Source organism: Eublepharis macularius, chromosome 7 (genome assembly GCF_028583425.1).
Source record: "Eublepharis macularius isolate TG4126 chromosome 7, MPM_Emac_v1.0, whole genome shotgun sequence".
Classification (NCBI taxonomy): Eukaryota; Metazoa; Chordata; class Lepidosauria; order Squamata; family Eublepharidae; genus Eublepharis; species Eublepharis macularius.
The window spans coordinates 72,241,499-72,256,335 of NC_072796.1; positions in this window are offsets into that span (position 1 = coordinate 72,241,499).

The window sequence follows — 14,837 nt, forward strand, 5'->3', positions numbered from 1 at the left end:
AAGCCACTTCCGGGTAAGCAGAAAGTCTGCAGGAAGTCCATCCCCTGTTGCCTAGGAAACTGATTGATCAGCACCAGGTTGTCTGCAGTAACGAACCAAAAAATGAACCAAATGAACCAGCCTAAAGTTTGTGGTGATTCATCAGAAATGGGCTCTGACAAACTGCTGGTTTACAAACCACGAACTGGCCCGGTTCGTATTTCGGTTCATGCCCATCTCTAGTTGTAATGGTCACATCAATATAATAGATGCATGAAATGTTTTGTACATGTGTTATATAAATCTGGAGTAATACACATTTCTGTTCCATACTTTATAATACAGGGTTGGATCTGACAGGTTTTATGCTGGCAGAAGTAGAAGGAGGCCCAATTTGACCCCTGAAAAGACTAAGCTGAATGAGAAATGAAAGTCTTCTTAAAAGCAAGATACTTTCAAGTCAGAGGATGCAACCAAAATAACCAAGAGTGTTATAGCATCTGTGTCTGACAAAATAGGATCTGGTTCACAAAACCTTATAGCACAATAATTGTGCTATTTTGTCATGGTTTTCCTCATTTATGCTGTAATATAGTCAATATACAATGGCATAATAAGGACTCTCACACTCTATATGTGTGTGTGTAAAGTGCTATCCAGTCACCACCAACTTATGGCGACCATAGCAAGGGGCTGTCAAGGCAAATGAGATGCAGAGGTGATTTCTCAGTGCCTTTCTCTGCAGAGTCTTCCTTAGTGGTCTCCCATCAAAGTACTGACCCTGCTTAGCTTCCAAAATCTGACAAGATCGAGCTATAACATGTGGCCTTCCCTCCACACACTCTATAAATGAGCATGTAATTAAACTGTTTTGTGAGTGGATAGGTTACCATATTGGTCTGCATTAGTTTCAGTAATGCACCGTAAAATAATTTAAGAGCATGAAGAACTTGATTATTTCTAAGTGGCTCCACTTTTGTTCTTTACATTTATTGCAGGAATTATTTGCAGGTCTGAAAAATAAACTTCAAAACTGGCATTCTACTTTTGCAATAGATAAAAAATACAGAATTCAAAATAAATAAGACCTTTGAAAATCACCATCTTCAAAAATAACTGCTATTTACAGAACAGGTTCATTTTATTAGGGAAAAGTGGGGGTGGGGTGGGGGTAAAGTTTGCTTTTTCCTCAACTTATTTCTGTCAATTGTAAAAATAGTGGATTAGATCTGTCCAAGATCACATCAAGCTTACAAAAGTTTAATAGGATGACCATCAGTGGGGCAGAGGTTACCCTATTTATACATGTTTATACCAGTGATGGCATTATAGATCCCTGCTTTTTGGTGAGAAGGTTATGATGGTCTGTAGAGCACCTTTCTGTCAATTATATTTCCTGCACAAAATGTGTGTCTTCTGGAGGACAAGAAACTTGCCTCACTGTTCCATGTTTTTCTGTTTTCCAGGCCTGACTATTATAACTTGCTTTACATGGAAATGCCCTTGAAGGTGACTCAGAAGCTTCACTTGGTACAATGAGATCCTTAGTTAAATATCAGGAGATTGGAATATTAGCAGCCTTTGCTTCAATTGCACTGCCTGTTGGTGTGCTTCCAGGCACAATGAGCCACTGTAGTTAGTGGTCAAAGAGTCAGGCTAGAAATAGGGAAACTGAGTTCAAATGCCCAATCAGCCTTGACACTCAGTGGGCCTTGAGTCAACCAATCTCTTCCAATCTAACCTAAACTAACTCAGGGTTGTTGTGAGAATAAAATGGACTGAGAATGTTGCCCCGAATTCCTTGGAAGAAGGTAGAATTGTAATGTACCAGAGAGAGAGTTCAAGGTTCCAGGCAAAACTATCTGGCCGGAGGGAAGAAGGCATTGAAGAGGGTTTGTTGGCAGTAGCGGTGGAGGAAGATGGGGATCAGCCCAGTGCCCTAGGCCATTCGAGCCCACCCACAACCCCCCCTACTGGTCTTCAGTGGTGAGCTGGGAGGTTGGTGGCATCAGGGAGGCCATGTGCACCTTTGCAGAGGACTTGGCGGAGGTGATGGTGTGAGAGTACCATGTTGAGCCCCCCTCAGCCCTCTGACTCTGATCCCCTGGACTACTGGACAGGAAAAACTGCCATCTGGCTGGATTTGTCACCTGAGACGATGAACTTCCTCTCCTGCTCCCCACCACTGTCCAGAGTGAGTGGATGTTCTCCCACCTAGAAGACCTGCTCTGTGCCCACCGCTCACACCTAGACCTGGCCTTGGTGGATCAATTGGCCTTCATAAAGGTCAACCTCTCCCTGCAGGACTACCCCTCACCAGAACTTGGTGGTTGAAGATCCACCCCAGTCTCTGGGCCACTGGCAGGCTCAGGGGCTCCATTCTCATTATGGAACGCTATGTTGTTCCTCCAAGGTCTCCTTCTCCCCAGGATTAACCTCCCCTCATTGATCACCTCTGTCCTTTCCAGCCCAATATTCTGTCTCCCCAAATAACATCTTCTCCATCTTCCCAAGATTAACCTCCTCTCATAGATTATCTCTGTCCTCTCCTTGAGAAGAATATTCTTGTGCCCCCAATAACATCTCCTTGACTGAGGGAGGATGCCAAGGGTGAGCAGGGACAAGGAGCTGGAGATGAGTAGTTGGGAGAGAGTGCATTGGAGAGATAAGCAAGCATGACAAGGTCAGAGGGAGAGGGAATGACTCTAGTCATCCCAACGGAGGGAGAGAGGGATCCAGGGTATCTCCAACCCACCTCCTCCCTCCATATCTGAGGCTTTCCTTGAGCCCTAGCTACTTCCCCGGCCAATCTGAAGGTTGTGCCATCCCCAGGCTCTGACCAACCTGGCCTCAGGATGTGGCCACCATCAGAAGAACCCATTGTAACCCATGTGGCTTCCCCCATCCCCAGGCACAAGTGGGGTGCTGTGGATCACCCCCACCCCAGAAGCCTGTGGCCCCCAGGGGATGGAACGAAGGCAGTCCAATCCATTGACTGCCTCCTGAGCCTGCAAGGAGGGGATAGCTACCTACAAAGCCCACCTCACCCATGCAGTGGCTGCCTCCAGGCACAAGGGGGTGCTGTGGGCTACCTCCAGAGACCATGGCCCCCGGGGGAGGAAGGACTCTGGCACACGAGGATGAGGGAGGAAGGGAGGTGGTCCCAGGCACACGAGGATGGGTGGCCACCAACAAAGCCCACCTCATCCACATGGTAGCCACCCTCAGGCACAAGGGGGTGCTGTGGGCCACCCTCCACCCCGAGAGCCCATGGCCCCTGGGGAACATAAAGGAGATGGTCCAGTCCATTGACCACCTCCCGAGCCCACTAGGAGGGGGTGGACACGGACAAATCCCATCTCACCCACATGGTGGCTGCCCCCAGGCACAAGAGGAGTGCTGCAGGCCTCCCCCCATATCCTGGGAGACCATGGCCTCCAGTCCGTTGACTGCCTCCTGGGCCCACGAGGAGGGGGCGGCCACTGACAAAGCCCACCTCACCCATGCAGTGGCTGCCCCCAGGCACAAGGTGGTACTGTGGGCCACCCTCACCCTAGGAGCCTGTGGCCCCTGGGGAACAGAAGGGAGGTGGTCCAGTACATTGACTGCCTCCCAGGCCTGTGAGGAGGGGTGACTACTGACAAATCCCACCTCACACATGCGGTGGCAACCCCCAGGCACGAGGGGGGTGTTGTGGGCCAACCTCACCCCTAAAGACCATGGTCCCAGGAGGAGGAAGGGAGGCAGGCCCCTGACTGCCTCCTGGGCCCATGAGGAGGGAGCAGCCACCAACAAAGCCCACCTCACCCATGCAGTGGCCACCTCCAGGCACAAGGGGGTGCTGCGTACCATCCCTCAGGAGCCTGTGGCCGCCAGGGGATGAAAAGGAGATGGTCCAGTACATTGACCACATCCCAGTCCTGCAAGCTGGGGGCGGCCATTGACAAAGCCCACCTCACCCATGCGGTGGCCACTGCCAGGCACAAGAGGGGTGCTGTGAGCCACTCACAACCCCAGAGATCGTGGCTCCTGGAGGGAAGGGAGGTGGGCCCCTGACCATCTCCCAGGCCCATGAGGAGAGCATGACCACCAACAAAGCCCACGTCACCCATGCAGTGGCTGCCCCAGGCACAAGAGCATGCTGCGGGCTACCCTCCACCCTTGGAGACCATGGCACCCAGGAGACAGGCGGTCCTGTCTGTTGGCCATCTCCCAAGCCTACAAAGAGGAGGTGGCCACCATCACAAGAATGCATGTCTAGGGGCTGTCTTGCATTCTCAGAGGAAGATTCTCTAACTCCATTCCATAACTTTTTGGTGCTGCCTGCAGTATAGTCCAATGGAGCCAATGTAAGTCAATTGGCATTTGTGGTTCCCATTCTATCTAATGGGACTTTCCTGGGGGCACCTGCTTTGAGGGTCTATAACTCGGAGATCCAAAATGCAATCTTCACCAAACTTGAAGGGTGGCTGGAGGAGAGCCTACTGAAGACTCCCTGCGTGTTTGGCATCTCTGAGTGTGAAGAGGGGAATTCTAGGACCTTGGGAATGGACAAACCATGAACTAAACAAATTGGTTCATGAACCAGGGCAAGTTTGTGAAGGTTCATTGTTCGCGGTTCATGAAACACTATGAACCACAAATTGCTCAGTTTGGATTTTTCCCAGTTCATGCTCACCTCTGCTGTGTAATCATCAAGTACCCATATTTGCTGGTAAAAGATTTATAACTGGAGGTTCGAAGCTGTGTGAAGGACTTCACTTTGGAATTAAGGAATTTTCTTCATTGCTTGCTTTGAAGGATTTAAATTTTTTCTTTACCTTCAGGCCTTTGAGATATCCTCCTAAAAAAACTTTTCTGACCTCTGATATATTTAATTGCTTTTTAATTCTAGTTGTTATTTATTTTATATTTGGCACTTTGAATGTATGCATGAGAGGATAAATATATCTTCATATAATTTCACTTCTTGTCAAAAGATTCATTTTCAGAGGACTTCTGGTTTGGATTAATGGAGATCTGACACAGCCTGCTATCGGAGTTGTCCAAGCCACTGTTTTTACTGGAAAGCGGGGTGTTCCAACTCCCGTTTCCACCCCCAACTTCAGGGAGAAGTGGGGCTTGAATGCTACATATCCCCAAGAAAGCGTGATCTCGGTGATAGAGGGGGTTCTGAATCAAGGACTCCCACAATTACCTTGAGGTCCCCTCGGAGAAGGGTGAGCTACTATCTCTGCAGTGCCTCAGGAGTCATTAAATTGACATAAGATCCTCATAACCAAGCTTCAACAACAGCTTTTAACAAAGAATTGGCAAAGGAAACAACACAGACAGCCCGCAGAAACAGCAAAGGTAAAGATCATTATCGTACTTTTCAATAACGAAATGGCAGCAAAAGACCAAAGGAAAATTAATTAATGGACAGAATATAAGACAAGAAGTGCTAAGCAATAGAATTGAGACAAATCTGGAGAAGCAGGAGAAGTAAAAAAGGAATAAAAATATAAAAGGGAAATTTGTTTATACTTACTGCGGCCAGAATTGAGATAACCAGCATGAGAAAGTGGAGAGGGACTGGAGAAACATCGCGAGATGGGAAGTTAACTGCAGGGCAGACAAGTGGATGCCTAGCAAGGACAGAAAACCGAAAGGGAAAAGGAGTGACACGAAAGGTTGCACTCGGAAGCAAAACAAGAATATTATTGGAGGAGCAACGAGACCAGCAGGAACAGGAAGTGCGCCATCTTAAGTAAGGCACAAAGTTAAGCCAGAAACCATAGAGACGCTGTAAAACTGCCATAGAGAAAAAACGCCCGACATTTTGGAATCATTTTTTTTTTACATTTATTAACACCTTTCTATTTTAGAAAGATTACCAAGAGGAGGTAAGCTTTAACATTTCAACATGGAATTAAGGGAAAGGGCAGACACGTGGGGGGGCTCCAAACCGAGTCCCACGATGGCAGGAAAAAAAGGAGTAGACAAGGAATGGCAAATATCAATAGAGGCAGCAATTGAAGGATTGGAGAAAAAAGCGGTGGAGAATCATAAAGAACTGCTACAGAAGATGCAAGAATTGCTGGCAAAGGACTTTAAAGAGATGAGAGATGCTATTCAAGCTGATGTAGCCGCTTTGACAAAGACTGTAGAAGGAGTAAAGGAGGAGTTGCAAGTAACAACAAAAAAAGCGGAACAGGTTGAACAAAAGACAAATGATATAAAAGTAGAAATGAAACAAGAAAATCAAGCAATTCAGACAAGAGTGGCAATGATGGAGTGCAAGGCGACAGAGAGACAGCTAAGATTTCGCGGCATTCAAGAATCTGAGACACAAACCACACGAACAGATGACAGAGATATTGGCAGAATTTCTAGGGAAAGAGAAGGATGAAATAACAGCAAATATGGACCTTGCATATAGAATTAGTTTGGCTTTTACAAAGCAAAGGAAGATACCAAGAGATATTATTGTGCAACTAGTGACAAAAAGAATGAAGGAAGAGATTCTCAAGAGACATTTTGAAAAACCCTTAATAAAAGAAGGGAGTAGAATCAAAATTATGAAAGAAGTACCAAAGCAGATTCTCTAAGAGAGGAAGAAATACAGGGAGCTGACCCAGAAGTTAAGAGACCAGGATATTAGATACAGATGGGAAATTCCAGAAGGATTAAGCTTTTATTATAAAGCTTTGAGAATAGTTATCCAAACTAAGGAGCAGATGGAAAGATTTTTACAGGAACATGCAGAGGACTTTCCTGGCATATTAAAAACATAACAATATGGAGTACAAGTTAATATCTTGGAATGTGAATGGACTAAACTCACCCCCAAAAAGAAAAACAATTTTTCATTGGCTAAAGAAGCAAAATTCTAATATAATATGCCTACAAGAGACACATATCAAAGATAAAGATGCACAATATTTAAAAAAACAAGCAACTGGGAAAGGAATATATATCATCATCCAAGCAAAAAAAAAAGGAGTAGTGATTTATATAAGTGAAACTCTAGAATCAAAATTAATCTTCCAAGATAGTGATGGAAGATATATAGCTGTGGAAATAAATATAAATGCAAAGAAAACTCTGGTAATAGCCCTTTATGCCCCAAATGAAGCTGAAGACCAATTTTTTAAAGATATATTGAGTAAATTGGATCAGGACGTATTTGATCAGATTATTTTGGTTGGAGACTTTAATGGCGTGGTGGATTTACAACTAGATAAAAAATTGAAAGCAAATGTTAAAAAATCAGGAAGATTGCCAAAAAAAATTTTTGAATTAGTCCAGCAGGGAAACTTGGAAGATGTATGGAGAAAGGAAAATCCAAAAAGTGCAGAATTTACTTACTACTCCGCAAGGCATTTCTCTTTTTCACGTATTGATATGATTTGTGCGACAAAGGATTTGACTTTAATGACTAAAAAAGTGGAAATATTACCAAGGGTGAGTGCAGACCATAATCCAATGTTATGGAAATGGACAATGGGCCAAAAAAAAATTAGATGGAGAATAAATGAGGATTTATTACAAAATCAGGAGAACCTGAATTATTTGAAAGAAGAAAATAACATTTTTTTTTAACAAATAATATTAATGAAGTTTCAACACAGATGGTATGGGACACTTATAAGGCTGTAATAAGAGGAAATTTAATTTTATTAAATAGTAAGGACAAGAAGAGAAGACAGGAGAAATGGCAAGAAATACAACAAAAAATTATAAAAAAGAACAACAGTTAAAGAAAAAACCTGGGGAAAAGTCGATTATACAGGAAATTAAAATACTACAAGACCAAATAACAGCCATTGGTAATAAAGAGCTAGAATGGAAGTTAAAGACATTAAAGCAGAAATCATTTGAAGGAGCAAATAAACCAGGAAAGTATCTAGCCTGGCAACTGAAAAAAAGGAAGGAAAGGAAAAATATTAATAGAATAATAGAAGATGACGAGGAGTTGAGAGAGCATCATTCAATTAAATGCACATTTTATAAATATTACGCTAAGTTATTTCAGAAGAAATCAGTAAACTTACAAGAAATAGAGGGGTATCTAAAGAATACTCATCTACCAAAGATACCAGAAAAGATGAAGCAGAGACTGAATGCTCCAATTACAGAAGAGGAAATCATAGAAGCAATTAGAACATAAGCAAAGCCATGTTGGATCAGGCCAGTGGCCCATCCAGTCCAACATTCTGTCACACACAGTGGCTAGAAATCCAGTGCCATCTAAAGGACTGTCAGTGAGGCCAGGACACCAGAAGCCCTCCCACTGCCTTCCTTCCAGCACCAAGACAACAGAGCACCACCTCCCCACAAAGAGAATACCATCTATCTCCTGTGGCTAATAGCCACTGATGGACCTCTGCTCCATATATTTGTCCAGTCCCCTCTTGAAGCTGGCAATGCTTGTAGCTGCCACCACCTCCTGTGGCAACGAATTCCATGTGTTTATCACCCTTTGTGTAAAGTAGTATTTTCTTCTATCTGTTCTAACCCGACTGCTCAATAATTTCATAGAGTGCCCACGAGTTCTTGTATTGTGAGAAAGGGAGAAAAACACATCTTTCTCTACCTTCTCTAACCCGTGCATTATCTTGTAAACCTCTATCATGTCTCCCCTCAGTCGTCTTTTCTCCAGGCTAAAGAGCCCCAAGCGCCTCAATCTTTCCTCATAGGGAAAGTGTTCCAACCCTTTAATCATTTTAGTTGCCCTTCTCTGTACTTTTTCCAGTGCTATGATATCTTTTTTAAGGTGTGGCGACCAGAACTGTACACAGTACTCCAAATGAGGCCTCACCATCGATTTATACAGAGGCATTATGATACCGGCTGATTTGTTTTCAATCCCTTTCCTAATAACCCCTAGCATAGCATTAGCTTTTTTATGGCAGTCGCACACTGTGCTGACGTTTTTAGTGAGTTATCTATCATGACTCCAAGATCTCTCTCTTGGTCAGTCTCCGCCAGTTCAGACCCCATCAACTTGTATTTATATTTTGGATTTTTGGTTCCAATGTGCATTACTTTGCACTTGGCTACATTGAACCTCATTTGCCACATGGATGCCCACTCTTCTAGCCTCGACAGATCCCTTTGGAGTGCCTCACAATCCTCTCTGGCTTTCACCACCCTGAACAATTTCGTGTCATCTGCAAATTTAGCCACTTCACTGCTTAATCCCAATTCCAAATCATTAATAAACAAGTTAAAAAGCATTGGACCCAATACCGACCCCTGTGGCACCCCACTGCTCACCACCCTCCACTGTGAGAAGTGCCCGTTTATACTCACTCTCTGTTTCCTATTAATTAGCCAGTTTTCGATCCACAAGAGGACTTGGCCCTTTATCCCATAGCTACTGAGCTTACTTAGGAGCCTTTGATGAGGAACTTTGTCAAAAGCTTTCTGGAAGTCAAGATAAACAATATCTATCGGGTCTCCCTTGTCCACTTGTTTGTTCACTCCCTCAAAGAACTCTAACAGATTGGTGAGACAAGATCTTCCCTTACAGAACCCATGCTGAGTTTTCCTCATCAGCTTTTGGTCATCAATGTGCCCACTAATTTTATTTTTGATAATAGTTTCCACCAACTTACCCGGTATTGACGTCAGGCTGACTGGCCTGTAATTTCCCGGATCTCCCCTGGAACCTTTTTTAAAGATGGGGACAACATTAGCTACCTTCCAGTCCTCAGGAACAGATGCAGAGTTTAATGACAGATTACATATTTTTGTGAGGAGATCTACAAGTTCACACTTGAGTTCTTTCAGAACTCTTGGATGTATGCCATCTGGGCCCGGTGATTTATCAGTTTTTAAATTATCTAGCAGTCGCATAACCTCCTCTCTCGTCACCTTAATGTGACTCAGGTCTTTCAAAACCCCTCCCAAAGTCAGTGCTTCCGGAGTGGGCATGCACTTCTTATCTTCCACAGTGAAGACAGAAGCAAAGAACGCATTCAGCTTCTCGGCCATTTCCCTATCACCCTTTAGTAATCCTTTTACGCCTTGGTCATCCAAGGGCCCCACTGCCTCCCTAGCTGGTTTCCTACTTCTAATATATTTAAAGAATTGTTTATTGTTTTTCTTTATGTTCTTTGCAATATGCTCCTCATATTCCCTTTTTGCCTGTCTGATCACAGACTTGCACTTTTTTTGCCACAGCTTATGCTCCTTTTTATCAACCTCACTCCGACTAGTTTTCCACTGCCTAAAAGAATCCTTTTTACCTTTTACAGCTTCTATTACATTGCTTGTTAACCATGCTGGCCTTTTCCTAAACCTATTTGTGCCTTTCCTAACCAGCGGTATATATTTAATTTGAGCTTCCAGGATTGTAGTTTTAAATAGTCTCCAAGATTCCCCAAGTGTTTTGACCTTTTTTACTTTCCCTTTCAGTTTCTTCTTCACGTACCCCCTCAGAAAAGTTACCCCTTTTGAAGTTAAACATGGCTGTGTTGGTCTTATTTGGCAATTTCCTATTTATACATATGTTGTACTCAATAACATTATGGTCACTGTTCCCAAGTGGTGCAATCACATTTACATCTCTCACCAGGTCTTCAGCATTACTGAGGACCAATTGATGCGGCTAAGATTGGGAAAGCACCAGGACCTGATGGGATCACAGCTAAATTTTATAAAGTAATGAAGGAGGACCTAGTACTGATTTTAAAAAATATAATGAATGAAATGCTTCAAGGAAAAGGCCTCCCAGATACGTGGAATGAAGCAATTATTGCTCTGATCTGGAAAGAAAATCAAGATTTGACAGATGTTAAAAATTACAGACCCATATCGCTTATAAACAACGATTACAAAATAATGGCAAGAATATTAGCATAAAGACTTAAAATATGGCTAATGGGTTTTATAGATGATGATCAGGCTGGATTCTTACCAAATAGACAATTAAAAGACAACTTGAGAGTGGTGATAAATGCCATTGAATATTATGATAAGTGACCTGATAAAGAAGTTGGCCTATTCTTTGCGGATGCAGAGAAGGCCTTTGACAATTTGAACTGGGACTTTATGTTTGCAACTATGGAGAAGATGGACTTAGGCAATGAATTTATAGAAGCAGTCAAAACAATCTACAAATTACAAAGAGCAACAATTTGTGTCAATGACGACCTAACAGAGAATTTTGAAATAAGGAAAGGAACTAGACAAGGATGTCCACTATCGCCGCTTTTGTTTCTGATGGTCTTGGAAGTATTATTGAGGAAGATCAGGGAGGATGATATTATAAAAGGGATAAAAATAAAGGGGTCTTCCTACAAACTGAGAGCATTTGCAGATGATGTGATGTTTATAGTGGAAGACCCTCTACAAATCCTGCCAAGATTGTTAGATAAAATAAAAGAGTTTGGAGATTTGGCTGGCTTCTACATTAACAAAAAGAAATCAAAAATAATAACAAAAAATATGACCAAGAAGAAGCAGCAGGAACTGAATGATTTAACAAATTGCAAAGTGGTACATAGAACTAAGTATTTGGGGATAGAGCTGACAGCTAAGAATATAGATTTATTCAAGAATAATTATGAAAAGCTCTGGACTCAAATTGAAAGAGATATGATAAAATGGAATAAATTAAATTTTCATGGTTAGGTCGAATTGCCACAATCAAAATGAATGTGCTGCCCAGAATGATGTTTTTAATGCAAACAATACCAATAGTGAAAGATAAAAAGCTATTTGAAAAATGGCAGAGAAAAATTTCGGAATTTGTCTGGGCAGGAAAGAAGCCAAGAGTGAAAATGAAAATTCTTTGTGATGCGAAGGAAAGAGGAGGTATGCAACTACCTGATCTAAGACTTTATCATGAAGCAATATGTTTGGTGTGGATTAGAGAATGGGTAATCTTGACCAAACATAAATTACTAATATTGGAAGGACTTAATAAAATATTTGGATGGCATGCATATATGTGGTATGAAAAATATAAAATGGATGCAATGTTTCAGCACCACTACTTAAGAAGAAATTTACTGTTAACCTGGCTCAAATACAAGAAATATATAGAAGAAAAGAAACCACTTTGGATTGTGCCGGCTGAAGTAGTTAATCCAAATTTGGAATATCAGGGGAAAGAATGGCTTACCCTCAAAGAACTGACAGTACTAGAAGATGATCAGTTGAAGCGTAAGAGAAATGAGGATTTGCCATTTAGATATGGTTGACTGCAATACAGTCAAATCAAAGACTTATTTGATTCAGATCAAAGGAAAGTAGGTTTTAGAACCAAAAACTCAGACTTGGAAGAGATACTATTGAGAGATAATATTAAAGTAATATCTAAAATGTACAAGTTGTTATTGAAGTGGTTCACAGAAGATGAGACAGTAAAAGTTCAAATGGTAAAGTGGGCTATAAACTGTAATAAAGAAATAACTATGGGAGCATGGGAACAGCTATGGAAAAATATCTTAAAAATATCAACTTGCACCAGTATTAAAGAGAATGGGTATAAAATGTTGTATAGGTGGTACTTAACACCGAAAAAGCTAGCCATTGCTAACAAACAGTTGTCAAACAAATGTTGGAAATGTAAAGAGCATGAAGGTTCTTTGTTTCATATGTGGTGGACTTGTCAAAAGGCTAGGGACTTCTGGTCTAAAATATGTGATGAAATGTCTTTGATATTACAATATAATGTTGCAAAAAATCCAGAAATGTTATTATTATCTTTACATTTAGAAGAGGTTTATAGAAATGATAAGATATTGCTATATTATATGATACTAGCAGCAAGAACTCTATATGACCAGTATTGGAAAAAAGAAGAAGTACCGAATATTGAAGAATGGACAAGGAAGATGTTGTACATGGCCGAAATGGACAAACTAACAAGAAATCTGAAACAGCAAGATCCAGAAATTTTCTTGGAAGATTGGAAGAAGTTCAAGAAATATTTGGAAAAGAAATGCGATGTTAAAGGGAAATTGTAGTCTTTTGAGGGACTTTAAATTTTATACAAAGGACTTTAACGAAAGAAAATATATTAAGATCTATACCATGGTATAAGTATTAGCATTATAGTGTAATAATAATAATATCTATGAATAAATGGGGGGCCCGAGTGTTGTTGGAAGTCAACAAAGAAAAGGGGCAGGGGAGGGGGGTGGGGTATATAGACATGTAGAAGAGTTAAATTGGATAAATATATTGTATTAAGTAATGATTGTATATTACCTCATCCAATAAAAATTCTATTAAAAAAAAGATTCATTTTCACTTCATCTATCTGTTGACAAATGATAGAATTCTATAGCAAGGAGGTAAAATAATCATACCTACCTCATTCACTGGATTGGGGTCAAGAATATGTAGTAGAATACAGGGACAATTTTTCAACATAATATTTCAGCAAACTTACATGAAGCTTGCCACTAGGGGTGTACAAAACAAACTATCTGGAAATAAACCCAGAAATTGCTGCTTCATTTTGTTAAAGCAGCTTCAGGAACAGTGAACCAAATCCAGGAAACCAAGTTATAACAGAACCCTCCTACTGAAAAGCTCATGTGTTTCATTTCAGTTCTTACTGTGCAGCAGAGGAAGAAGGTAGATAAGCAGCATCTTGTTTTTCTTAATGGCATTCTATCTATCAGATACCAAGGGGAGAAGGCCTTTATGTAACTCCATTAGTGGGAAGGGGGAATAACTGCAGGAGCACATCTGTTTTGTACTACCTTTGTCTTCCCCACTCCATCAGGGCACGTGGACAGTTCGTCACTGTGAGAAAAATCTACTTTTCATTTCAAGTTTCCAAATTACTGCAAGCATATGGGGGAGATTCAGCACCCACCAAGACACTTTCCTGGGAGTAAGCACTATTGAATAACATGGGACTTACATCTGAGCAGACCTGTTTAGGATTGCTTCCATAGTTTTTTGGGGTGCTCTTTTTTTGAGGCAAATGGCAAATGTGGCCATACTCTGCCCTTTCAAACACAATCCTGCCTGCCTGTCAGACTATGGAATCCCAGTTATGCAGAGTTCATCTCCCCCCTCTTGCAAGAAGCACAAGTTTCTTGATTCCAAAAGGTTTATTGAAAGACAGTGCTCATGATACAGGTGTCCATAATCCAAAGGCTGATGAGGCCCTTGGCTGAACGAAAGCTTTGTTGAGAATGGCATGCAAAGCGAAAGTTACAATACTTCAAACACCCATTCCCAGCCTCCCCCCAGTCCCGTCTGCGAATGCATGAGAAGATGAGGACATCAAGGTCGTTGGCTGGACTAGGTAGATAAGGACTCTTCGCTCCCATGGGTATGAGCGGCCTGGACAAGACCTGGGCCTGGAGGGAGGAAAACTAGACAACTACTGATTATACCACAAGTTAATATGGCATGACTCTGGCTAGAGAACTGACATCCTGACATTCTGCCCCCCTTAAGACCTCCCCTCACCCTTCAGCCCGTTTTTTCAGGATAGTTTTTATGGAACTTAGCAATCAGTTTTGGGGCGTTTACATGGGAGGCCTCCACCCACTCTCTGAACCCCTCCTCGAAGTCTTTCCACCTGACCAGGTAAAAGATTTTGTTGTGTCGGCTTTTTGAGTCCAGGATCTCCTCTATTTCATAGTGTACTTGGCCATTTATAAGAGTTGGGTGGGGCACCAGTCATCTGGAAGAGGTGCCTTCTTGAGGAGACTGATGTGAAAAGTAGGGTGAACTTGACAGAGATTCTTTGGCAGTTCTAATTCTACAGTCACTTTATTAATAACCTTCTTTATTGGGAAGAGCCCTAGATACTTCAATCCCAATTTTTTACTGGACTGCTCCATTTTGAAGTTTTTGGTGGAAACATATACTTTATCTCCAGGGTGCAATTCCCATTG